General features: G+C 41.3%; 1 protein-coding gene across 1 annotated transcript in view; it reads left to right on the top strand.

Annotated features, from left to right (window-relative positions):
• Positions 1 to 9,874: 9,874 nt before the first annotated feature.
• HTR1F (5-hydroxytryptamine receptor 1F) overlaps positions 9,875 to 27,680 on the top strand; it is a 121,789-nt gene continuing 103,983 nt past the window's right edge. Inside the window, exon 1 of the mRNA XM_081001546.1 lies at positions 9,875 to 10,097. The gene's annotated coding sequence lies outside the window, so the exon portion shown is untranslated. The remainder of the gene's footprint in view (positions 10,098 to 27,680) is intronic.

Below are 27,680 nucleotides of genomic sequence, written 5' to 3'. Positions count from 1 at the left end.
CCTAAACTGAGGGGTTTGGAGATAGACAGAAAGATAACCTAATCTTCCCTTGCCGACTTGTTAATTACTTACTGATTTATTAACTACAAGTAACTATTTGTAGATTGTATTTCCTCCCGCTTTACTTCCTTCCTACTGCTTCTTCTTCAGACAGTTCATGCTAGTGTTCTTTTTGTTAGCCTCATGACTCCATGGTGGCCGCATGTAACCTTGGACTCAGTACAGCTTTGTTTCTAACAATAAATAATCCACAAGTTTCTTGATTCTTTCAGCCAGCAGTCTTCCCAGACTATTTCTGCACTCTGCTGAAATTTATATACCAAACTTCAATACTAGCTTGTCCTTCTTCTTCTTCTTCTTCTTCTTTTTTTTTTTTTTTTTGCATTATTTTCACTTACAGAAAATATGAACCTACTTGACTTCACAGGTTTGTAGTGAGGATAAATAGAATAACCCCTATGTATGACCCTGCTTTTCTTTAAAAAAAAAAGTTGGAATACACATGACAAAGAATAAAGCTTATATTAATAATAAAGATATGGGGAAAGCAAGGTCTTCGAAATCTAAGGCAAAGTAGGAACATTCATGTTATTGGTGTTATATTTGGGCTTGTATTCTTTCACAATAAATGTGGCATTTACCCCTTACTCTCCTGTAGGTAAAGGTCATATTATAACTCCGTGGATGTAAGTCCCATTGGAAAAGTACTCAGTGGTGATTACTGAGGAGATTTCACCCCTCCCATATCCAAGAATCTCCTGAGGAGTCTGCTGATTCTCCAGAGAGGACGAGGCGTGTTCTGCTCTCTACTTATTCTGCTCCAGCACCAAGTCAGTCAGTCAGTCAGTGTCGGAGAGAGAGAGAGACTGAGTGTTAGAGATCGTGGGTAGAGATAAGGTTGCTGCTAAGAGCAGCTGCAGACACTCAGTGCAGTGCAGCATTCATTTATGCTTAGACCTATTAAGCTCTGTATATAGTTGTATTATAGTTGTAGTTATAGAATAAAGAAGATATTCTACAGAGCTGCTCTCCGAGTTGTTTATATACTCTGCTAGAGTCTGCTGTACTCTGCTGTGCGACGACTGTCTTCTTGTGGAAGTGAATCCAGTGCTCACAACTCTAAGCTGTGAGTCCACAGCACTTTGACCTGTTCCTGTGCAGAAGGTGGTCTCTGGAAGTGCTACCCAGCTCGCCTAGCCCAGTCGGGGCTGAAGTGGATGAGTCCAGTTGGTGGCACTGGCTCAAGGGCGATGCTGACTTCTGAGTGGGTGCTATAAAAATGCACTTTCAGACACTTTGCACTCCATTTATTTCCAGTGGTGTGGCAAATGCCCTCTAGCTTTCCACAAATGCCCTCTAGCTTTCCAGTTTAATCAAGCAAATATCCAAATTGTGTGAAGTTGGACAAATAAACTCTACAAAACTCTTGTTTAAGTTATTACACAACAAACCTGTTCCTAGAGGTATTGTGGGTGATGGGTAGTATTTATCATACATATATGATATATCCTAATCATTTTCCAGGCATAATGCATTTTGGATGGTGTAGAAGAATTTTCTAGAAAAGAAATCAGAAAGGCCTACAGTCCTTATATTCTCTGAAATTCAGGCTGATTGGGGTTTTGCAATTCATGTCTGAATATTTTGCTGGTTGCCATGATATTTGTGAATTCATCTAGTCACTTTCATTTATTGATATTAATCCTTAAACTCCTCCTACAGCGAGGCTTTCTTTCATAACTTGCCTTTGTTCCTCAGCTGGTGCACAAAAAATTACTGAGCTGGTCTAAAGCACAATTTGCTTAGCCACTTCATTAAACACAATAAAGACAATAAAGGATTTTAACAGTAGTTGGCTCTTTAGAAGTTAAATTCGATAATTATAATTAAGGAAACCTAGAATGGTTTTAATTGAAACTCACTCTAACTCTGAGATGGTGCGCTCTTGTTCCTAGCAATGTAGATCTGGAAAGGACCTCAAAGGTGATCTAGTCCAGACTCCTACCTATTTGCAATAAGTTACCTGAACCAGTGGGGGGGAGGGAGATAGATAGGTATCCTATTCCTTCCTCACTGATTCCTCCTTACGTAATTACGTAAGTACTTTTCTGTGTATAAGACTATGGTTTTTTTACTAAAAAATAATGTTAAAAGGGGGGTAGTCTTATACACAGGGGTAATCTCCCCCCATTTTCTTAATTTTGAGTCCCCAAAAATAGGAGGCGTCTTATACACAGGGGCGTGTTATACACAGAAAAATATGGTATTTGTTTTGAAAAATAGATCACCTCTTTTCAGGTTTTTACTTACCTCCTGCTTCTTCTCCAAATTAGTTAGTTCAAGCAAGTTACAGTCTGAGTCACTATGTTTATATGTCTTCTTATTCCTTGTTAGTTCATGCCATACTTTTCAATGTATTTCCCCTTTCTTAACCACACAAAAATTCTGCTTCTTTTTTAAAGTGGATTTGCTGTAACAGAGTGCTTCCTCTGCCCATCAGGCACTCATCCTACTTTCTTCAAGAACAATTGCCATCTTCCATCTTCTCTCCTGCCCGTAGAGAAATGTATGTATACCCATTCACCCTCTGTCTTCAATATTAAGCTTGTTATTCAAGTCTGTCAAACATGGCTTAAAGTATGGAGGCTCCCATCTCTCTCTCTCTCTCTCTCTCTCTCTCTCTCTCTCTCTCTCGTGTGTGTGGGGTGAGTGTGCAAGGGACCAATTACTATCTTCTCAAAGAACTTGAATATGAGGTAAGAATGTAGCCCTGGAATTTACCTCAAGTCCCTTCTTCTCCAAGAACACCTATTGCTGTTGTGCACACCAGCTCCCTACTCTTTCGCCTTGGCAGTGTCTGGAATGATGCAACGCTATGTTCTCAGTGGCAAGAAAACAATGCCGCAAACACTCCTACTCTCTGACCTTGTAATTTTCAGTTTAAAACGACTGAAGAGGAAAATCTAGAATAAAGACATAGAAGAGGTTCCAAGAAGAAAGTGTATTTATAAATTGCTGGCTAATGTATCTGAAACAAGGGATCACTTCATTATCACTTCCCAATACATTAGGGTAGGACCCAGAAGCTGTAATCAGTGTTTCATTGAACCAAGTACACACACACACAAAGCCTGATGATTCTTGCTGAAGAGCATATAATCAAAGTGTAAAATGAAACAATGAGTCCTGGCCTCTCACACACAGCCTCCTTTGTATTTTTTTGCTCTAGGAGGCTTAGTTTGGTCAGAATTGAGTATACACTTCCAGAGTTAAAGCTAAATACATTACATCTGGTAAATGAACCACCATAGCCATTAGAGGGCTGTGGAAATTTGTGTCCCGGGCTTTTTAGACTCACCTACCCATGTACTATCCGAAACCAAAGGGGAACATTGGTTGCCAGATGTGAAATATGTTGGCATTATTTTCAGCTCTCCTACCCTACTAGAGGGATTTTTCTCAGGGGAGAGAAAAACTAAATCCTCACTCACACACACTCACACATTTTACTGCAGGGGTGAGGAACCTCAGCACTGAGGCCAAATCCATGTAGCCCCCCAGAAATCTCTTTCTTGCCCTCTTGAACCGCCCCCCACCTGTTACTGGCTCTGCTTTGCAACCCAAATATTTTTTCCCCTGTATAGAATGTATCTGTGAACTCTAATACTGCCCCTTGCTTGCCTTGAAAGGGGTGTGTGAATGTGTGTAGAAGCTAGCCAACTGTGCAAAGATAAAAAATTTCATTTGTTGCTTCACCTGCTTTTTCCCACCCACCTCTGGCATGCGGCCCTTGGAATGTATCTCTTAGGGGAATGTGGACCTTTGGCTGAAAAAGGTTTCCTACCCCATAATTATTGGGCCCTCAGAGCCGGTGATAGTAGATGCAGACATTTCACCTCTCAGGCTTAGTCTGGCTCTTCGTTTCCCAGGCAGAGGAGGAGGCAGCAGCGGTACAGCCAAGCTATCAAGTGAGCAGGGAGAGCGACAAGACTGGCAGCTGAGAGAGGCATTAATATAAAGAGAGTTGGCAGCACATTCACAGGCTGCAAGTATCCTTTTCATATTACATATATTTGAAGGGGAAATGACATCTTTAGTTGAAACAACTTCTGCACATTCAGTCTGTGACAGCTTTAGACATTCACAACTCTTCTTTGTGAAGCACAGAAGCCAGGACGCTCCGTCAAGGAAGGCCCTACAAAAAACCAGAATAGAAAAGGCCTGACAGAGGAAACAGAGCATTGTGGGAGTTTGGGTAGAAAATGAAAAGAAAGCAATCTTGCAGCTGACCAGACCACAGGATCAGTGGTAGTGTAGATGTGGAGCAATAGGCTTTGCATGCAGAAAGTACCAGGTTCAAACCTCAATATCTCCAAGTTGGGGTTGGGGAAAGACTCCTGTCTGGTACTCTGGAGAGTTGCTTTCAGTCAGTGTAGACAAAGCTGAGCCAGACAGACTTTAAGGTCCTGACTCAGTATAAGTCATCTTCCTAGGTTCCTAAAATGTTCACTGAAAAAAAATTACGTGTGCCCTATATACGTCGCCAGAAACTACTAAACAATGCTATGTACCTTTCTCATTAATAACCTGAACTTTTCAGAGAGCGAGCAAGAGAGAGAATTCAGTAGCAAGCTGACAAAAGCCTTGGTTAAGCTCAGTGCTAAAATAAAAGCAAAGGAGAGCCATACTGAGTCACTGATCCTTGTAAGTAACAATAACATGGGATACTTAAGGGAATGAAGCTCTTTTCAAAATGAACAGGGGTATCTGCTATGGAGAATGGTATTAATTCAGGAGGTAGATGAGAAGGAATGGGTTGTAGGAGTAAATAATTACAAAGGCACAGATGAAGGGTAGCAGAGGTGTGATAGCTGAATAGGTGGCAGAATCAAGGGAACAGGCTTTTCTATTATTTGTTGATTTAAAGCATTTTTAACCCATTCTTCAGTACGCGGGTGGCACTGTGGGTTAAACCACAGAGCCTAGGACTTGCCGATCAGAATGTAGGCAGTTCGAATCCCCGCGATGGGGTGAGCTCTTGTTGCTCGGTCCCTGCTCCTGCCAACCTAGCAGTTCAAAAGCACGTCAAAGTGCGAGTAGAGAAATAGGTACCGCTCCGGTGGGAAGGTAAACGGCGTTTCCGTGCGCTGCTCTGGTCCGCCAGAAGTAGCTTAGTCATGCTGGCCACATGACCCGGAAGCTGTACGCCGGCTCCCTCGACCAGTAAAGCAAGATGAGCGCCACAACCCCAGAGTCAGCCATGACTGGACCTAATGGTCAGGGGTCCCTTTACCTTTACCTTAACCCATTCTTCAGCCAAAAAGTCTCCTACAGAGGCTTACTGGTAAGTTTTTGTTTTTGTTTTAAAAAAATAGAAAGCCAGCCCCTGGTATTAGGCTTGCAATATAAAATCATGACATAAAAGGAAATGGGATTGCAAGGGAGAAGGAAAAAAGCAGGTTTAGGCACTGGCCGGGTAGGGATTTAAGTAGTTGTGCTATCAGGTCAGGACTTGGAGAGAGAACTTCAGAGCACTCCTTAGGGTGGCTGGCAAACACAGCAGGGCTGGATCACCACATTATGAAGTAACAGATTATCAAAAGTGGGTAAGCGGGAGATAAACATAAGGTCATGGTTGAGTCTAAAATTACATTTGTTCAGTATTGTCTGTATGCCATGTCTGAAAAAGACAGAAATTGCTGTGGGTAGATGGGTAGAAATTGACAAAAGTTAGATGATATTGTAACAAGTAACTCAGAAAATCTAACATATGGATTCTGTCAAAATAAATTAGGAATGTGGAGGTCTGAAGTATGACCTCAAGCTTTCTCCTCAGGAAAAGGAAACCAACTGACTAATTGAGACAGACTTGGCTAGACAAATATGTACTTCTGCAAACCTGGGAGAAACTAGTCAATGTCTAATGGAGGTGACTCAGTAAGTTGTCTTTTTCTGTTTGTTTGTTTTTTTAAAAAAAATTCTCTCTATAAAAATCTATTTGTAAATGATAGAAAAAAATAAAGCTTTGAACAAAGACAATGCTAAATATACTTGGGGAAATGCTGAGGTTTATGCTTAAGGGATTTAACATTTTCACTAATGCAGACACAGGCAGAAAACTTTCAGCAAACGGAGGAGCAACCATCTCGATACCAGCAGGTGGTTATTTAGCCGGCCCATCAGCATGCCATCTGGGAGACAGCACAATGTAATTTGCCGAAAACTGCATTTCTCGACCACCCCCTCATGAAACTTGCCAGTAAGTGTGATTCTCCCCCTCCAGACGTTGCAAGGGAACACTTGAGTCAGCAGGACTTGAGAGAGATGGTGTTTCTGTTGCAACCCACAGGAGAGCCTATTTTGCAACAGGGCATGTGGAAGGGCACCAAGGCATGATGAACGTGTCTGCCCCAGCTTCTCTCACTGTGTGGCACCTGGCCCAGGAGGACGGGGTCACAGCTGAACTGTCTTTCAGTTGTCAGAATCATGGTTCTCAGGTTCTGACTTGATACACACTGCCCTTGTTGTCTTGTCATCACTGAAATGGTAGTTACGCCCACAGGAACGTGGGAATCTGACATGCTGAGTTAGACCGTTGGTCTATTTATCTCAATGCTGCTGACACTGACTAGCAACAACCCTCTGGGGTTTTGGCCTAGAGTTCTCCCATCACTGAGCTACAGCTCTTCCCTTCCTGTAGCAGAACAGTTCAGCCATCCCTTTACAATGGTACCTTGGTTCTCATACACCTTGGAACTCAAACAACTTGGAACCCAAACACTGCAAACCTCAAAGTAAGTGTTCCGGTTTGTGAACTTTTTCCCGAAGCCGAATGTGCTCCATTTTGAGTGTTACACTTCCAATTTAAGTGCCACACTTCCATTTTGAGTGTTACACTGAGGTCTGTCTGTTTTTGCTATTTATTTGGCGTTTTTGTTTTTGCGGCTTTTGAGTTTTGTTTTTGCGACTGTGTGGAATCCAGTTCAGCTACTGACTGAGTGAGTGAGTGAGTGAGTGACTGTAGTACACTGTTTATTGCTTTCATTTTATGGATCAATGGTCTCATTAGATAGTAAAATTCATGTTAAATTGCTGTTTTAGGGGTTGTTTTAAAAAGTCTGGAATGGATTAATCCTTTTTGCATTACTCTCTGTGGGAAAGCGCACCTTGGTTTTGGAACGCTTTGGTTTTGGAACGGACTTCCGGAACAGTTTAAGTTTGAGAACCAAGGTACCATTATATTGGGAACATTCAGGTCCTTTTAATAGAACAGAAGCAACTAATGCTCTGCTGATGATTTCTTATGTGTAGATTTTTATGCAGGTCCACTAATTAATGAAAAAAAGAATTTGCATTCAAAAATTATGAAAGGTGTGAGACAATTCTGGTGAAATTCTAATGGGTGGGTGCAGGGGTTTTTGTTGCACTTACCTTGCTTTCGAGGTGGCCAAGAACCTTCATTATGCAAATTCTATCTCCAGCAGTTTGCATTATACAGCCTCCTGGTTGCCCATTCTTCCTGAAAAACCCATGATGTCCTTAGCTAGTTTTTTCTACAAGTTCAGAGATCTGGGAAGGCTGCCTACTATTCTCCTGACCTAACAGCTATTTTATCATTATCATTATTTATGCAATGGCTTTTTACTTTTAAATAAATCAGTGTGTGTGTGTGTGTGTGTGTGTGTGTGTGTGGAAGGGGGTTGGAATGTAAGCTAAAAGAAACTACTTTCTTAAATACAAAATCAGTTATCATACTGATCTTAAGCACCTGGCAGCTGGCCTCTCTAAGTTCTCATGCTTCAGTGAAAGCCCACGGAAACTTCGATGGGTGTCTTCAGATGAGCCTGGCAGGTTGTAGAGCACTGAAAAAATGTTTAATTCAAAGTAAAAGGCAAACACTACCTCTTGGCCACCTCACAATAATGAAGCAAGCTCAATCCTTCACCCACTGAAATTATTAAGAAATTCTAAAGTGCCCAGCAAATGAAACAACCCCCCCCCCAATCTATTTTACAGGTGAAGAGAACTGCTGAAAAATTGGAGGACATGTTTTAGGGTAACTTTAACAGCATCCCAATGGAAGTGTTTAGGATAAATGAGGGATGGGGGTATTTAAAGGCAAGCCTACCAAATTTGAACTTTTTGAAACAATGTGCAAACAGAAACACAGCTATCCTTTCAAATGTACACTCCGAAGTTTACAGTTGCAGTTCTCCAGCAAAAGAAGGTACACATATTAGGCAAATATTACTGCAAATAGCATACAAAATGCATGCAATTAGGGGGAATTGCTTGCCAAAAATAGGGTCAAAGCTACATACAAAAATATGTTTATTAAGAAAAAATCACATAAAAATGCTGACAACACATTAAGAAAAATTATTATTATTATTATTATTATTATTATTATTATTATTATTAAAAGAATGTCCCACACAAGAGGAGGCTGGGCTGCTGTTTAACTCAAGCAAACCCTGGGCTACAGTTATAGACCAGGGCAGGAATTGTCAACTCAGTGCCCTTCAGATTTGCTGGACTTCAACTCCCATCATCCTTGACAATCACACAGGCTGGCTGGAACTAAAGGAAGTTGTAGTCCGACAACATCTGGAGAGTACCATGAATTGCCTACCAGAATTAGGAGGAGGGAGATGGGATAAAAAGTCTTCCCCTTGTTGTAAACAAGGCAGGGTGTGCTGATGATGCAGGAGGCATATGAGAAATGACATGGCAGGCAAACCATGCAGAAAAGACTTCCAGGTCATCCAAACTCAGAGATATTTTACAGCGATTGGAACAGACTGCATGACCAGCAAAGAAGCCTGCAATTACCAAAATTGTTGTCTGAGGCTATTAAAAGGAGGAGATGTTCTTCCACTGAAATTGCCAGAATGGATAAAGAATGATAGAAGGGATATTGTGAGTGCAGTAACAGAGTATCGAATGGAAATGGATGTTTACATTAAAACCTAAAAAATATATTGACAAACTGCCTTATAGAAGGAAAATAAGGTGATTTCAACTCTCTTTTTCTTAGGAAAATAGGAGTTCCTTTGAAAATATTGGATTGCTAATACTGTGCTAGAGTGGGTGGGTGGAGATATTATGTGGTAAATGTTAAATGATTAGCTAATAGGAAAATAGAATTTTGCTTCTCACTAGTACAGCATGTCAGTTTTTTCTTTAAAGCAGGGGTGGTGTACCTGTGGCTTCCCAGGTGTTGTTGGACTACAACTCCCATCATCCCTAAGTCATTCTGGCTGATGAATTTGGGTCTAATGACCTGAAAAAACACAGGTATGCTTCTGGGGTCTAAAGGATTCTAAGATATGAAAAGCAGGTGATATTTATTTCTTTAGAATACTTATATTCCAATTTATTGCCCCAGGAGACTCTCAAAGCAGTTTACCAAAGATCTGAACAATACAAAATTGAAGAAATATGACTCATGTGAATATAGATTCGGATTTGATCCTTGGAATTTCAGAAGCAACAGATATTCCAGGATTAAAGAAGCAAACATGGAGAAACTGGCAGGTGAGTTTTGGTGATTTTTTTGACTCTTTGCTCAGGTGGCTGAAGGGTGGTGAGATTCTGTGATGTGGATGAGATTACAGATCCTGGGTGGCAGGACTGTAATACTGAACTGCCACCAACAGTTACAAACCTTCATGCGTTCCCGCATGACATCCTCTACTTTGAAAGTGATTTGTGATGTAAACGGGAGCAGCACTTAGTGCTCGCAATAGCTCTCGGGGGCTTTCTCAGGAGTAAGTGTATTACTTAGGAACCGATAGGATTTGATGGAGTAGTGATTTAAATATCCAGCAGGTGGCGGTGAGAGAACCTAGTTTGGCTCTCCTATTCTATGAAACAATAGAAGAAGCCGTGCCGGCTGCAGTTCCTGAGCCAGAGTCGTCTCAGCTGCTTTTACTGCTACACTTCACTTCAGTTGCTGTTTACAGAGGTGCCACCCTCTTCACAGACTGGACTATTATACCATTGCCTTTAGGGACTCTCAAGCCTGGTGCTGCTGACTGGAGATGCCAAACTGAAGATCATTTCCTTGGCATGGGATGAGCGGACCAAGCCTGGAGGTGAGATATGCGTGCTCCGCAGTGGGACGCTTTTGAGCCTCTACCTGTGCATGCTTTTTGCTCAGTGCTAGCCTGTAGAAAACCTGGCTGGCTGGCTGGCTGGCTGGCTACACTGCCAAGGGCTCTGCTAGAATGCCTTTAGAGGGTGGTGGACATAGTGAAGGATGGCCATTGGGGCTTCCAGTGGGCAGCATTAGGCAAAATGGTTTCCAGGTGACCTGATGCAGCAGAGGACAAGGCTGTTGTGCCTTTGGTACAGAGGAGGGAGTTGCACTAAGTGAGGGTCTTCTCATTCTCATGGCACTCTGACATAAGAAGCTGTGCCTGCCAAAACTCACTTTCCTACATACCTGTAGGCGGTACTGAAATCCTGTCCTCTGTTGCATCGGGAACGCCAGTTGAAATCAGGACTAAGAAGCTGCACTGTGACTTTGGAAAGCTTAAGGAAGGCTCTCTGGGGAGAAGGTGGCATTCAGACAATATAAACAGGAATTCCTGCTCCCTTTAATTTTCCCTCTGTTGCCTTCTCCAGTCTTGGTCTGGGTGTTTTGGTACTGTTTATATTGTAGCATGATTCTGATGCATGTCCTGCTGAGAGACTGACTCCCCACCAAGTGTGCCTAGGGCTGCAGTCTTTGCGGGACCTTTGCCTGCTCATCCTGGAGCCGGGGTTGTTATTTGCTGCATGCTGCTCAGTGCACAAACAAAAGCTGTAGTTAAACAGCAGAGCCCGTTGGTGCTCACTACTTTGAAATGGGCCATGCCTTAACACATGGGTGTGTTTAGCTTTTATTCCTAAACATACCACCTTGTATATTTTTCCTGCCCTCTTAACTCTTCCTTCCCTTTTCTTGCTTTTTTACTGAGTTGGGGAAGGGAAACTTTGGACAGGTACTGTTTGTGTGTTGAAAACCTTTTGGGATTAAAGAAAAGTGTGTTGCTCTTTCTAAAGATCCTGGGCTTCTACCACACCCCCTCACCCTGCTGCCTATGTTTTGGAGCACTTGATGCCGTTAGGGAGCTCAGTATGCCTTTTCATGCAGAGAAAGTCAGCTTAGCATCTTGTCGCACAGAGGCATGAATGTGATATAAGGTACTTTTTCCACAGGAACTCAGCCTGGCTTCGCTTGCAATGAATTGACTTTTCTTTTTGCACCCTCTGTTTCTCTCTCTCTCCCTCTCTCCCTCCCACTTTCTGTTTGGATTTCTTAATAAGCTGTCATCACATTAAAAGGGAAAAAAATGGATTATACAGAGGAAAGACAAACTTAGCCAGCTGACTACCTGCCTACAGGTTTTTAAAAGACAATGAGCTTTTTCATATATAAATAAAGACTGTCCCTGGCATAGATGTAATTTGCTTGCCAGTATTTGGTTTGGTTTGGTTTTTGCTGCTGAAGCAGAGGAACATGAAAGGTAGCAAAGGCAATTCTGTTTTGCCCAAAGCTTCCAAGAAATTATTGGGAAAGTGTTGTTTCTTTCATAAGGTTTTTATTGAGCAATTATTCATATCATACTTCAAAATCTTCTGTATTTAAGAGCTGTTCCCAAGACTTTGGCTTTATAGCACTTTGTGTCAAAATGACCTAGCAAAATCCTTAGCAATAATGTCTCTTAACACCCTTCTGTTGATATATTGTCAATATCTAACATGTGCAATTTGACTCACAGTGGGCCTGATTTAGAAAACATATGAAGATGAAAACCTAGATTCCACACACCCCACCCAAACAATAAATCAGTTAAAAATAACTTGCAGCAAAACCTTCATGGGGGGGGGGTGAGTCCAACAACCTCCAGAGAGCCACAGGTTCCCCATCCTTGGCTTAGATGCTGCATAAGGCAATGCAGAAGGGCAATAAATATAACTGATTTTAATATTTTATTGCTGTATTGCTGTAACCTCACCTGGGACCTAATGGAGAAGTGCAGGTAAGAAATCTAAACAATAACAACACCAGAACAACACGGGCATCTTTGCTGCTCCCAGGTAATCCTTCCTCACCTGAAAGACCAAGGCAAGGTTTGGGTGAAGGAAGTGTTAGTCAGAAAAAACAATTTGTCATGCTGTGCATCATTCTGGTCTTAAATTACAGGCTTTTTATCATTGAATCTCCCTGGTTTTTGAAAAATAAACTTGTCGTTTTCGTGTTGGCAATCCCACGCTCTTTGCAAGGAATTTGAATCTGTTTTCTGGCAAATTTAAAAGAGAGACAAAATTACAAATACTTAACTGATAGTAATCATTTCATTGGAAGGCACACATTTACAGTACCTTTTTCTCGAAGAACCAATAACTGCAGGTAGCCATGTCTGGTCATTGAAACAAATCTAAAGAATAGTGGAATTGTGCTTTTTTTTTTTTTTGCGCAAAAAGCAAAAGCCATTAGTGATTCAACTTTTGAGTTATTCAGTAGGCTTCCTTGTTCTGTATTATAAAAAGGTGTGTTTGTGTGGCACTGTTTATGGCAGCGAGAGATATCTAAAATGAAAGTTCAAGATTATTCACCTCTCCCTGTTTATCTTCACAACAATCTTGTTGTATAGGTGAGAATGAGCAAAAATGACCGTCCCAAGGTCACCCAGTGAGTTTCATAGCTGAATAGAGTTCATTCTCCCTGTTCCAAGTCTACCCACTGCCAGAGCTGGCCCACAGATGAGGCAGGGTGAAGCAGCTGCCTCAGGAAGCAGAAATACAAGAGGTGTTGTCCTTCTTCCCCACCACATGAGGCCCTGGTGTAGCCCTGACCCCTAGGGACAGAGGAAGGTCAGCGCCAAAGCTCTTTGACAGCCCCTTCTCGTCAAGTTTCAGCAAGTATGGGATGTTCCAGATGCCTTTGCGGAGTTTGCCCCACCACCGCCGCCTGGTGGTGAGCCTTTGCAAGGGCTTTTCTTTGAGTGGAAGTCCTTGCAGAGCCTCAGATGCACTCCATTGTGGGGGCGGCGGTGGGATTTTTATCTCACGTGCAGAAACATTTCGGGCCGACTCTGCCTATTGTACCACACATGAATCATTTGTCTTTTTTCAGCTGATTAAGAAATCATATCTGTACAAGAGACTCCTCTAGTTCTTTCTAGTTTCCTTCTTTCTATCTTTTGTTACCTTACTACAAATTTCACCATCTCTTTTATTCTGCTGCTACTTCAATCACTGCTCCACAGTGAAGGATTTCCTATTATAAGAGGCTATGTACATGCCTACAAGGGTAAGTTGGATGGGGCAGAAACTGATAGCCACTGCCTCCAGGTGCATTCCTTGCATGCCTTTCCTTGTTCCCCTAGTAGCCCTTTATTAAAGCCAGAATGCCACGAGAGACCTTGATTCTTGCATGTCCTTTTAGGGTTAGGTTTCTTGCATGTCCTTTTCCCACCACTTGCACACAGAAAGGAAGAGCAGAAAGTAGGGTCCTCATGCTGCATTTCAGCTTTCAGAAACTCAGTAGGAGGTCCCAATCTCTTCTCTTACCCTACTTGTGTATTCCATGTCCCCTCCCATTTCCTAAGAAATAAGCATTGTGCATAGCATCCACCTGGTGACTTCCTGTAAACAGGAGTACTGGCAGCATTCTAGCTTCAGAATGAAGCTGAACTTGCACTGTCTAACTTTTCCAGCAACTGCTGGCATAGGCTTTAAGTTAACTTAAAAATTAAAGAGTTAAATTTAAAAATTAAATTAGAATGCCTCATTTGTTTAACTTGCTGTGGCAATTTTTTCAGATCAGTTTGAAATTTGGCACACTTCTAGACCTCACCAGGGATATCATGCACTCCAAGTTTCAACTTTTTAATTCAACAGGTGCCCTTTTTTCTTAAACAATTTGAAGCTTAGAATGGCTGGACTTTTTATGAATCTTGCTTTAAGTAAATGAAGATTGCTGTGCCCCTTTAATTAATTCACAAAACAGTACAATTTAGGACCAAATTACTCATGTTATATGCCTTTTAAAAACTGTATTGGCTATTTTGAAAGAAAGAAAGAAAGAAAGAAAGAAAGAAAGAAAGAAAGAAAGAAAGAAAGAAAGAACAGTCCTATGATCCCAGTCCAGTACGTGCTCTCAATCCTGATTGGGGTCCACATGGGTTTCTCTTGAAAATCACCTCCAGCTCTCTGCTATTTCACCTTGAAGAAGTGTTTTACTCCAATCAGGAGCATCCAGCAGTTTGCAGGGGACTTGGGGTTTTTTCCCTTAAAAATATAAGCAGCCCATTTTAGTGAAAAAATAAATTGAAAAAACTAATAGGTTGACCCCTATTTTGAAGAGATATCTGAGTTAGGCTATGTTACATACATACATTAAGGTTGCAGTCCTGTGCCCACTTACCTGGTAATAACCCCTTCTGAACATTTTCTTTTCTCTCTTCTGAGTTAACATGAATAGCATGTAGCATCCAAACTGAGATTCTGGAACAAACAGCTAAATGGAAAGGTAAAAACAAACAAGTGAAATGAAACATTGCGATTAACCACTCATCCTCTCAGAAATAAAACAACATACCAGCACAGTACTCACAGAGGGCACCACCCAAAATTAAGTGCTTCTTAGCCCTTTTTTACATTGGCAGGGAGAATAGTATAGGTTTGACTCTGCCATGGAACTAGAACAGAAAAGTTATTCCCCTTGGCTGGATTATGCCCATAGAGTGTTCTTACAAAGTACCATAGACTCGCAGAGTCACTTCTCAAGTCATCACCTTGAGCCATATTCTTAGCTGAGAATTCAATTTATATCAACGATCAAAGGACACGTAAAAGAAAGGCTGCATTCACACATTGTTCCAGCTCTCTTGCTAATACCAAAAACTCTGCAAGAAGTTGATAAGGGACCTCTATGCCTCATTAACTTAGCAATATGAACAATGATAAGTTCTCAGTTTGGAACAATTGAAAAGTGGGAATAATCCTCTTTGAATATTTTATCTGATGAGGGTGAAATCTCCTCTTTTGGAGAGGCTTTCTGAAACAATACAAGATATTAAGTCTATCATTTGGAACTGAATCATGCACATGCAGGGATACTGTTGAAACTAATAAATGAGTTTTCATCTCCTTGATTCAAAGGTGATGGGGGAATTTTAAATGCTAGGAAAATAATATTATTTCAGGAGTAATCATGGTACACTTCTGGCTTTTTGTGAACAAGGCTGCTGCTTGTGAAACCAATTTAAAGCAGAAAATACAGGATTGAGATATCACTATAGGGCAACTGGATAAATACATACATACATAATTTTATTTGTGTTCTGCCTTTTCACAATTCAAACCATGCTCAAAGTGGCTAACTACATGAAGAAAATATGTAACTATAACATAACAAAAGTAATCATAAACAATAAATAAAATTCAAAGTTGATATTGTCATCCACATAGGAAGGCAAGATTGCACTGTGATACAGAACTGTATGCTGAAGTTTAAGGACATTTACTGAAAATTTATATACTCTGGCTAGGGAGTAAGTCTTTTTCTGTATCAACTGGGACTTGCTTTCAAGTATGCATGAATACAATTATGCTACACAACTACTAAGGAAATGAAAAATATCTCGGGATGTGTTCCCATTTACTGTGCACTCACTGCATTTCCAGTGCTGGGTTTTTAAGCTGTATTCACACGAGGCTGTCCAAAATGCATACTGAAGTGTTGGTGGGTTCCCACGAGGCAAGATACAGTGAGAACAGCAAGAGCCTTTATTGAATTAACAGAACTGGACAACAGGGGCAAAGCAACTGCTTATATACATTTCTGAAAGCCTGGGCCACTCCCACTCCCATCGTGATTGGTTGTCTAAACTTCCAAGCTGCGAATCATAACTCAGAGTTTATGGGCCAATGGCAGAGGCCCAAATTCTGAAATGTTCTGTGATTGGATATCATGTATCGAATCAAAACACAGGGGCTCAGAATCCTTAGTCCAGACTCAAGCTCAGGCAAACGCAGACCACTGAATACATAACACATATGTATCCTGTTTTTTTGTTAAAAGATGCTACTGTTTGATGCATTGTTTCTTAAACCAGCTTCACACTGATTGCAGTCATTAAGCTGTTCTTAATTTGTCTCTAGCGAAGGTATGGACACCTCTCCCCTTGTCAGTGCCTCCTGGAGCATCAATAAACACAAATGAGTTGAAGCCATGCTGATGTGAACAGCTGGGGGGATGTCAACTTCACTGCACTCTAAGGGGGGGGGTGTAATATGAACACACCCTCAGTCTACAAACCTCTTAAATGGGAACAGCCTAATTAAAATTAGAGTGGTGTGCTTTGACAATTGAATTCTATATGCCTGAATGTAATTCGCAGTGAAAACTTCATCTCCTTAAAATTCATATCTTCATAGAAAGCCACAATATTTGCCTTCCTCCAGACATATTTTTTTAAAAAAACTAACAACCCTGGAATATGTTATGAAGTGCCACTGTAGAAAATGGGTGATGACAGTCATTCCACATGCATTCATCAACAATGACAGCTCTACAATTTTGTTATATAGAATATGAAATGGAAATTGAAGCAAAATAATATAAACTTGGACTGCATGCTGAAGCAGAAAAGTTTAGTTCCGGTAACAGCTGTAATAGGGAAAATAATAGCTGGGAAAGTGTTCACTATGTAAAAGTCAATGCTGACTACCTACAGTTTCCATAATTTCAAGGAATATAGGATGTTGCCTGATATTGACCCAAACCTATTGGTCCATCTAGCTGAGTATTATCTACAATGTATAGCAGTGCCTGTCCAGGGTTTTGGGGAAGAGTCTCTCCCAGCTAAGGGTTCAACTATCACTTCCTGGGAATATAGGTCTGAAAACCAATAGAGAATAGGAGATAACAGGATACCATATATAAAGGGCAAATCAACAAATAGTGACTACATCCTGACTACATCCATAAATCCATTTCCATTCCATGTATGCTATTCCAAGGTATCTGTTGAAACCTAAGTTCAACAAAGGCTCTACATAATTGTGAAAAAGTCAGTGCCTCAAGGTAGTGAGGTCTTGAGTGGCTGTCCTTAATCTAAAGGTACCAAATAGAGCACAGACAGCAATAATGGATTGGTTGGCATCATGGCTGAAGACCCAGCTTCTAGGATCATGCAAATGAAGTGATGAATACTTTTCCATTGGAGATTGCAAGCGTGAGTCAATATTTGAAAGAAAAACAGGAAGATTCCAAATTGCACTCCTTGTCTCAGTTCTGCTTGTCAACGGTTGATTGTTTCTTCTGAAAGAAATGTGGAGTTGTCATCGTGAAAGTGTCAATATTGTGCATAAAGAGGCTCTAAGCTCTGCACATCAGTGCGCACTGGTGCTCAGAGCTCTATGCAAATGTTCAGAGCAGCCTTCACCAATCTTGTGCCCTTCAGATGTTTTGGATTAATTATGCTGGCTGTGGTTAATTGGAGTTGTAGTCCAAATTGGAGTTGTAGTCCAAAACATCTGAAGGGCACAAGATTGGCAATGGCTAGTTTATGGAGAGCTGGCAAATTCTGATAGAATCTAATGAGATCCTTAGAGCATAGATTATCCTGCAGAGTTATAGGGACTGGTTTTGTGCAGCCCTGGGTGTGTTTGCATATGTGAGAGTGATATATATTTGTATTAAGGAAGTGTATTGGTTCTGTGTACCTCAAATAATGAGACAAATTGGGGGAGGATTCAAGTCATGATCTCATTCTCCCAATTCAAATTATGCTCTTAACAAGACAGAGCAAGGATTCCCTAACTTCTTGAATTGTTCTGTGGCCTTGGTTTTTCCAAAAAGATAAGCTTGTGACCTTTTAAAAAAAAATATATTTTCTTTTCTGAGAAATAAAATCAACCTGAATGTGGATATACTCAGGATTAGAGAGGGGAGGGGTGCAGAAGAGAGGAGGGAGATTTTTGTTTTGTTTTGATAGGCAGGCCTAGCTTTTAAGCATCGTGAATTATATTTCTAAGGCCACTCCAGTCATACTGATTTGGAGAAGGAATGTTGAAGTAAGGAAACAGAGCTGTTCTGCACATGGGTTGTCGTCATTTTTCGTTTCAGCTGTGAGAACTGGACATTAGCAGCAAAATTTGATTATTGTGGTGGCCTGATTCTTTCTTAGTCATTCTTTTTCCTAACAGTGATAAATCATTACATGCTCTTTCTTTCTTTCTTTCTTTCTTTCTTTCTTTCTTTCTTTCTTCATGGAGGGTACTTCCAGGAAGGGGAAAGCAGTGAGAAAAAGTGTGAGTTATCCAGCTTTTTATGAAGTGAAATCATTTTTAAAAAAAAACACAAGACCTGGTCATCTAAACTCTGCCAGGTTTCTCATCTGGGGCACTTCTCTCATGCTCCCAGTTTTCAAACTGATTTCCCACAAAAAAAAAAAAACAACCCTAGGGGAAGGGAATGTGATTACTATTTTCATACACCAAAACTAATGTCCTATGGGAGAACTGTTGCACCATCTTTCAGAAATGTGGCAGCCTTCATCCTCTCAGGTGGCCATGCCTACAATTTGGAACCACACCAACATATTTTTTTAAAAAAAAGTTATACACACCCTGTATAGATTTCCATGAAATCCAGCAGGCTTGATCCACTCTGGAGGGGCTCCTTTGCCCATAATTAAATTTCATCTAATTAAATGAAAAGGAAAGATAAAGATAGCCATTTTAAGATCCCCCATTATAGTCAATTGGGCAAAACATGGTTTTGGATTAAATAGATCTCATTCAGACCAGAGTAACAAATTTGGCTGGATTGAAACAGAGTTGATCCTAAACAGATCAGGCTGCTTTCAAAAGCTACTAATACAAGGCAAATCTTGTGAAATATATCTCTATGAAACATTCTCATTTAAAAAAAACCCAAATGGAAATGGATGTTGCCCCTGTTCCCCTGCCCTCAAAGCAGAAACGTGCATTGGTGTGGGAACTACGGGCTTGGTAAAATTGCTCTTGCATCTTGCACACTTCTGTGGGGCAAAAATTAAAGGTGTTTACCGAAGTCCCTGCACACATAGGTACAGAAGTCCCTGCACACCAGCCCAGAAGAAGAAGAAAAATTGTGGGGGGAGAACACAATAACATTCCATCAAGAACTACCTGCTACTGTGGACGGGATACAGCAATATAAAATAAGCTTTAAACCTCATGTTTGTGAGTCCTTGCATGCCAGCTGCACACATGGAAAATTCAGATCTGCGTGACTTGTTTGCAAAATATCGCCCCTGGAAGCACCCCAAGAGCCATTGCAGATGATGACATCTAAAGACCAATGTCATCTGTTTCGTTTCTGTGTGCCACTGCTTCTACTGTGCAAGCCGCACGCAACTGAACTGATCCCTACTCATCCAAATGGAACACAAAAACACAGCAGTCTTGCCAAATCCCTGCGCAAGTTGACACCTCTTCCGCAAGGTACTTTCCCTCCCACTTCTCGCTTGGTAAGCAGCTGTCTGGAGACGGCCTTGCTTTTTGTTGCCACAACCAGAAAGGACACAGAATCAGCAAGCAGATGAGTCATGGGCAGGTCAACAAATCACTGAATCTCCAGTTGCCTTTGCTATTTGGAGATGGAGTAATCACAGCTGTTGTCTGTTGGCCCAGGACAATGGTCTTTTTTTGCACACAACTCGCTGGATTTGTTTGTATTTTGTAGAGAGGGCAACACATTTCTGCAGAGATCAGCTAGTGTAAAAATATTTCCCCCATGTTACAGACAGAATTATGGGACACAGGAAGCTGCCATACTTAACCCATACCCTTGGTCCATCAAGATTATCTACACCAGGGGTAGCAAGTTGGTGACTCTAGATGTTGTTGGACTCCAGTTCCCATAATCCATGCCTATTGGTCATGCTAGCTGGGGCAGATGGGTGCTGAAGTCCAGCAGCATCTGCAAGGCCACAGGATAAACACACCTGGTCTAGGCATGCTGGCTAGATTTCCATGGTTTCAGGTAGGGACTTTCTCAGACAAACTCACCTGGGAACATATAGGGACCACAGTCTTTGCCACTAGTAGAGTCATATGAGAATGGGGATTTTCTTTGTACATCTGCTGTTTTTTTTTCGGGGGATTAGATAGCAAAATGTATGCAGTTCAGAATGTATATTCAATATTATCGTCAAACATAAAAAAAAGACTTCTGAGGGGGAAGATAAGAAAATGTCTTATGTGAATCACGAGCATTACTTTTATTCTTTTTTTTGCTGGTGGTAAAGCTTGTGGCTGAGTTAGCTGAGCTGGTGTGTTGTCACAGAATGTTCATTAATACTCCACATAATGAAGCTGCTAGCAACAGGATATTCTCTGTCTAGCTTCTCTGGGGTAAGGACAGATTCTAGAGACCTGGAACACAGACTCTGAGACTGATAAGAGAAGGTGCGGCTGCAATGCTTATTAGCTGAAGGTAGTAGTCCATGGGGTAGAGTAGAGTCCAAAGGAAGACTTGGCAGAATAAAACGAGCATAAGGGTAAATGGAGTGAGATACTACAAACTGAGGAAAGAATTGGGTAGGTGGGAGGGCACAGGGAGACTTGGCTGATTGAATGGGGGGTTTTGTTTTTGCTGTTGGGAGGATACTGCTTTTAAAAATATTAATTGTTTGTATTTGTATTTTAGATTTTGTGTGTGTTCATGGAATCTCCCTTCTGAAGGCTTTTGCTCTAGAACCGTGGTTCCTAACGTGGGGCACACGGAATTTTTAAGGGGGGGCAATTCAAGAATGAGTTATTAACAGTGAATGGACTTTTAGGCTTCCTCCACGTGAATAGGAGTTCACTTTTTGAATAATAAGAATTATCTGTCACAGGGGGGAGGATTAGCGTTTAGAGATGCTTAGATGGGACATGGCCAAAAAAATGGTTTGGAACCACTGCTCTAGAAGGTAGCCTTAACATACTTGAACAAAGAAAGACTTAGGCTGTGTACACACCATACATTTAAAGCACACCCACCCACACACCAAGGATCCTTGGAACTGTGACTTAAAAGAACTGTGAATAGTAGGTGTGAATTTAAACAATAGTTCCCATTTTTCTTTTTGGGCGGGTGTGTGCCTTAAATGCACTTTACATGTATGGTGTGTATGCAGCCTCACAGTCAGGATGGAGAGTCAGGAATTTGAAGAAGCAGTGGAAGCACAGAACTGAAGTAGAAACCAAGGAGAAATTGAGGCATCATTTATGCACACGAGGTATTTGTGACTTTTGGAAGAGCATAGAAAAGGATATTGGTAGCCTCACAGTCATGGCCAGCTGCTAGGATCTTAAGATGTTTATGTGTAAGCATATGGAGGGTATGTCTTGGAAGGGGACGTATAAAATGCAACTTTTCCACTATAATCAGGATCTTTTCATGAACAGTTGTGCAGTACGTTACAATGTGTAACATTTGTAGTTGGGAATGTGTCTATACGTGGCATCATCATACATTTTCACAGAAACATTTGCTGTGTCAAATCAACACTGATTTATGGTAAATATAGTGCAAAGAACGGCTCAGTTTGGAGATAAAATGAGACGGAATATGCAGAGTTATTTCCAAACCAGTTTAATAGTGGCCAGCAATTCTTAGGTACATGGCAAAAGACTGAATAAGGACTCTCTCTCTTTTTTTTTATGTACTTACTGGGAATTGACAGGAAGTACAGAGCTTTAAAAGGGGAATCTACTTCAGCTTAACAGCTTCCTTTATTTGAAAACAATGGCTAAGATCCAAGCGCTATTCCACATATGCACCAAAGCTTTCTTGGCCCTGTTCAAACCACTGTAGCCTCCTGTACCCTCTAGCTAGTTGCCCTGGATGTCAGTTGGACCTGGATGTCAGTAGGAAGCTAAGGGGGTGTCATTTCATGAGGCTATATCTGGAAAGGAAACACACTAAGCTCTTGGTGTTTGTACATGAGGAAGAGCCTTATTCAGAAGCATAGAAGGATTTAGGGCAGTGCGACTGGTTCCGCTGCACTGGGCACTGATGCTAGGGGACGCCACAGAGAGTCCCAACTATAATGTAGTGAAATGGGCAGAACAGAAGGCAAGAAACAGGTGGGGCACCGAATGTTGGCCTCGCACAAAATGCTGCTGAAATCTGAAATACCAAAGTTCACCCCTGACACAAGGGTTTTTAAAGTGTCGCCACTTAATGCATCCCCCCACGAAAGATGTTAATCAGGTTACATATTTGAATGTGCCACTTTCATATTATATAGATGCAAAATTAAAAATATACTGTAATTTAAATGTAAATATGGTAAAGCTTGCCGTGGGGAAGATTGTGACCTGGGGATCAATTTGCCTGCTCTCAATACACGGTAACTTTTGAAAAGCAGCTGCAAGATCCCTTTTCTCCCATCTTAGGCCCCACATGCACTATACATTTAAAGCAGTATCATGCCACTTTAGACAGTCATGACTCCCCCCCCCCCCCAAGGAATCCTGAAAACTGTAGTTTGGTAAGGCTGCTAAGAGCTGTTGTTGTTGTTTAGTCGATTAGTCGTATCCACCTCTTTGTGACCTCATGGACCAGAGCACGCCAGGCACACCTCTCTTCCACTGCCTCCCAGAGTTTCATCAAATTCATGTTGGTCGCTTCTATAACATTGTCCAACCATCTCGTCCTCTGTCGTCCCCTTCTGCTTGTGCCCTCAATCTTACCCAAGATTGAGTTCTTTCCAGAGAGTCTTCCCTTCTCATGAGGTGGCCAGAGTATTGGAGCCTCAGCTTCAGGATCTGTCCTTCCAGTGAGCACTCAGGGCTGATTTTCTTCAGAATGGATAGGTTTGATCTTTTTGCAGTCCATGGCACTCTCAAGAGTCTCCTCCAGCACCACAATTCAAAAGCATAAATTCTCCAGAGATCAGCCTTCTTTGTGGTCCAGCTCTCACTTCCGTACATCACTACTGGGAAAACCATAGCTTTAACTATACGGATCTTTGTCGACAAGTTAATGTCGACAGTAAGAGCTGTTAGGAGACCTCTATTCCCCCACCAAGCTAAAATTCCAAGTTCCCTGGGAATAGTGACTGATTTTTAAACCTTGTGAAGACATATTTAAACCGGATATACAGGCAACAACCAATTTACGCATGTCCAGTTGACACACAACAGCCCGCACATGTACCACAGTAACCAGGAAGTGGCTGGAGAAGGGGGCAGAATGGGGGGTGGCATGGGGCAGGGCAAGGGCTTATATGTGCTCTGCCACTGCATGCAATGACCCAGAATGCAACCCCCATTCAAATCAGGGTTTGCCTTATACTGGAAAGTCTTTCAAGAAGGGACACCTTCAGAGAACTGTCTTCCATAAAGTCACCCTACATTCTTTGGATCCTCTTGGTCATTGAATGCAACTCCCAAACCTGTTAATACAATTTAATTGAGTTGTGTCAGGTGTTTTGGCAACTTTCCCTGACACTATGAATTTAAGTTTCTTGAACTATCCAAATTTAGCATATATTTAGACACTGATTTCTGACTCATTTTTTTTTCTTCCCTCACCCCATTTCTTTAAAGAAAGTCATGCAGAGGAAGATACTGAACTTTAAGCAAAATGATTTCATCTGCCTCGGTTTGTTTCCAGCTATTCAGTATTTCATAGGAAAACTTCTGATCATTTATTGCTGACTTCACTGAGACAGTTTATGGTTCATTAGCTGATGATTCAGTTCAGGGACACTTTGGCCAAAAGAGGTCTCTGCAGGTTTACACATCTGCTGTGTGAATTGGTTCCCAATAAAGAGCAGGGCTAGAGCTCAACTTCCATTATTAAAGCTATTTCTAAAAATAAACCAAGACATTTTACACTGTGAACTCTTACTGGAAACTCATTGATCATTTAAACGCAACAGCCACTCACAGCTGATTTGGAGTATTTCTACTTCACAAATAATTATGAAATATAGTTATTTTTCTCTATCACTGTATCAAGATGATAATACAGGGAACCTAACAGGTGTTGCTGGTGGGGGTTTTTATTTTATTTTATTTATTTTCAGCATTGGTGTGCTTCTCCATAACTCAAAGAGAGCCAGTGTGGTGTAGTGGTTAAGAGCGGTAGATTTGTGATCTGGTGAACTGGGTTCGCGTCTCCGCTCCTCCACATGCAGCTGCTGGGTGACCTTGGGCTAGTCACGCTTCTCTGAAATCTCTCAGCCCCACTCACCTCACAGAGTGTTTGTTGTGAGGGAGGAAGGGAAAGGAGATTGTTAGCCGTTTTGAGACTCCTTCGGGAAGTGGTAAAGCGGGATATTAAATCCAAACTCTTCTTCTTCGAAGATTTTTGGATGGTTTACAGGAGAAAACAGCATAAATACAAAATAAATATTTAGTTTTTATTTCAGGCTTTTGTGTTTTATGTCAAATGAGAGCACACAGAATCCACAGGATTAAAAACACCAAGGCTTACACCACAGGTGTCACCAACCTTTTTGGGCGGTATTGTCCTAAAATGGTTTGTATTCAACACAGTGCGAACTGATTTCTGCATTGGGACTTCCCCTTCATCTTCTCCCTCCTGCAGCCCCCTATGAATCCTCAAAACCTGCGCTGGAGGCCCCCTGCTACCACCCCTGGAGCAGATTTTGGGAGTGCAAGGGTGGCTGTGGAGCGAAGGGGAGTAAGAGGAAGCCCTGCTGCATGAGCAGGAGTCTGTTGAAATTCCTCTTATGGGCCAACACAGCTCTTGTTTGTTTTTTAATAACATACGGTTGAATTACTTCTCCTTGCTATGTTCGAACAATCTTGTGTTACATCATCCCCAGGAACAGCATGGAAAGGGAGGGGTGGAGAATGCAGGAACACATTATTCCTATTTTGTTTTGCCATTCTTACTGAGCTACAGCCGCATCATAGCCATGACCAGCAATCTCAAGGACTCTGAATACTATCATTGTGTCAGCATCACCATCTGCCTGCTTAATATGAAGGCCAGCATTATGCATGTGAGCTAGCAAAGCTTTTGTAAGCCTTGATTTATTGTTCAGAAAAGCAGCTTGACATTGCAGTCATCAATAGATCACTTAGACTTGGTTGCTTTTCACCTATATTGCCTTCCTTTTCTTACCATTGTATTATACCCAAAAATGCAGTTATGCTGCCATAATGTCGCTTACATAAATGGCACATAGAATGTCTAAATTGCTCAGTGGTTCCACCAATGAAGCCAAATTACATGTTATAAGAACCCTCAACATGCAATGTGTTGTCAGGCAGCTGTTGTGCTCATGATGCAGAGTATTTATTCTCCACAACACTATCTTTATCTCAACAACAACATGCAATCATAGTGTGCCAGGAACAAATATCACTGCCATCACCCATCCACATTTTCACATGTGATGGCTATTTATCAACAATATTTACTGATGCCCAGATATTATACAGATTATTGCACCTGCTGTCTCAACTTCCTTGCAGCATTATTTCCAATAGTGATGCTGTGTTGCCATATTTCAAAAAGCGAACATCCAGCTTTTTTTTTTTTTTTTTTTGCAAAGTTGTTGAGCCGATTTTCAGAAATTCCATATATGTCCAGAAAATCTTGGATATTTCTGAGAAATCCTGAATGTATGACAGCCCTATATAACTGATCAGAAAGGATCTTACTAATCATATCAAGGTACGTGGTGCATTTCTTGCCCAATAAGGTTGTAATGACAATGGCATCATCACAGTATTACTGCAGTTTCAGTTCCATCCCAAACTTGGTGTAAGCAGGAATGTTGTCACTCCAGTGTCATAATAAACTATGACTTTATTGTCATCAGAACAATCCTATGCAAACCTCTGACTCTTGCACTTTCCCCAACCCCACTATCCTCTTACATAGCCACAAAGAAAATTCAGAAACTTTAGTATCTGTTTGAATTATGCAGAAATTCTTGTATTATCAAAACCTGTCAAGCTGTGATTAGTTGTGGTTAACTATAGTTTGTTGAAATATGCCAACTTCAAATCACAGGTTACAAAGATGTCCTATTTTGACAAAACCATAGTTAAGATGAACTGCAGTTTAGCATTATATTTGAAATCTAAACTGCTGTCAATGAGTTAACAGAAGCAGAACCTTCCTGTCTACTTGTGGCCGCTCTGAAGGAAGAGGGAGGCGAAGATGTGAGCCAAGGGTTGCATAGATTGGTTCCCAACACAACACACCATGGTTTATCATGGTGATGACTGAACACAGACATGGAATATAGACACTTTCTGTTGCTTTTGGTGACACGACACATCAACTTTGACTTTAAAAGATATCCTTTTCTGAACAGAAGCAGTTATTTGGGGGCACATAGATTTGACGCAGAAATGCACACTTCTGCTTTCATGCCTCCAGCTGTTGATATGTTTAATATGTTAGCTACAGCTATCTCCCTCTGGTGTGCATTTTACTTTCTACAGTGAATGAGCAAGATGAAGCTACTGATTATTACCTTGTTTGCTGGGTAGAGAGCCTGAATTCACTTGTTTGTTTGTTTGTTTGTTTGTTTGTTTGTTTGTTTGGCTTGTAAATCACCCCCATCAAACCCCCAGTTTGCAACTTAAATAAAACTAAGCACAGACCCATAACAATACAACCCTAAGACATGTCATAAAATTATAAAACCAACAATAAGCAAAACAATGCTGATAACATTTCTATGTTGTTGTTGTTGTTAAGTCATTTAGTCATGTCTGACTCATCGTGACCCCATGGACCAGAGCACGCCAGGCACTCCTGTCTTGTCCTTGCTTGTCCTGCTTGTGGACTTCCCACAAACATCTGGTTGGCTACTGTGAGAATAGGATACTGGACTAGGTGGGCCATTGGACTATTCCAGCTGGATTCTTTTGCAAATATATATAGGCAAAATTACAGTGGTACCTCAGGTTAAGAACTTAATTTCTTCTTAACCTGAAACTGTTCTTAACCTGAGATACCACTTTAGCTAATTGGGCCTCCCGCTGCCACCACGCCACCGCTGTACAATTTCTATTCTCATCCTGAAGCAAAGTTCTTAACCCGAGGTACTATTTCTGGGTTAGCGGAGTCTGTAACCTGAAGCGTCTGTAACCTGAGGTACCACTGTACACTTTAAAAACCAAAGCTTCTTCCGATTGTTCTCAAGGAGAGCATGGGCAAACCCAGCTACTGACAAGGTGACCTCGGGGATAAAGAAGCTGGCCCATCACTGAATTTCATCAGTATGAGAAACACAGAGGATTGTAGTTGGCAACCCTTTTGTTCTCATAATCTCTCCGTCTCTTTGGAAACTGTGTGACAGAGCAAAAAGTAGTGGATGAAGCATTCCACTTCTCTGCATCTTCATACTTACTGGATGTGGTTACGCCTGTTACATTTCTGTCTGCCTCTCACACACATTTGGAAGCACAGGAATGAAAAGGTGTCAGTCAAATTATTGCTTCTGATTCTTCTCCACACACCATTTGCTACCTATTTCTTCTTGGTCGTAATCACCACCGTCTGCATTTGACATTACTCTGGGCTTTGTAACAAGGCAGCATTTTTAGTTTTAGCATGCTCGTTTTAGTGTCTCTATCCTCACTGGTATTCAAATAGTGACTGTATGATGAATCGGGGTATTATTTGAAATTATCATATCTTAATTAGG

Source organism: Podarcis pityusensis (genome assembly GCF_964106645.2).
Source record: "Podarcis pityusensis genome assembly, chromosome: 4".
Taxonomy (NCBI): Eukaryota; Metazoa; Chordata; class Lepidosauria; order Squamata; family Lacertidae; genus Podarcis; species Podarcis pityusensis.
The sequence above is the reverse complement of the archived record's forward strand: the minus strand, read 5'-3'. Positions and strand labels throughout refer to the sequence as shown.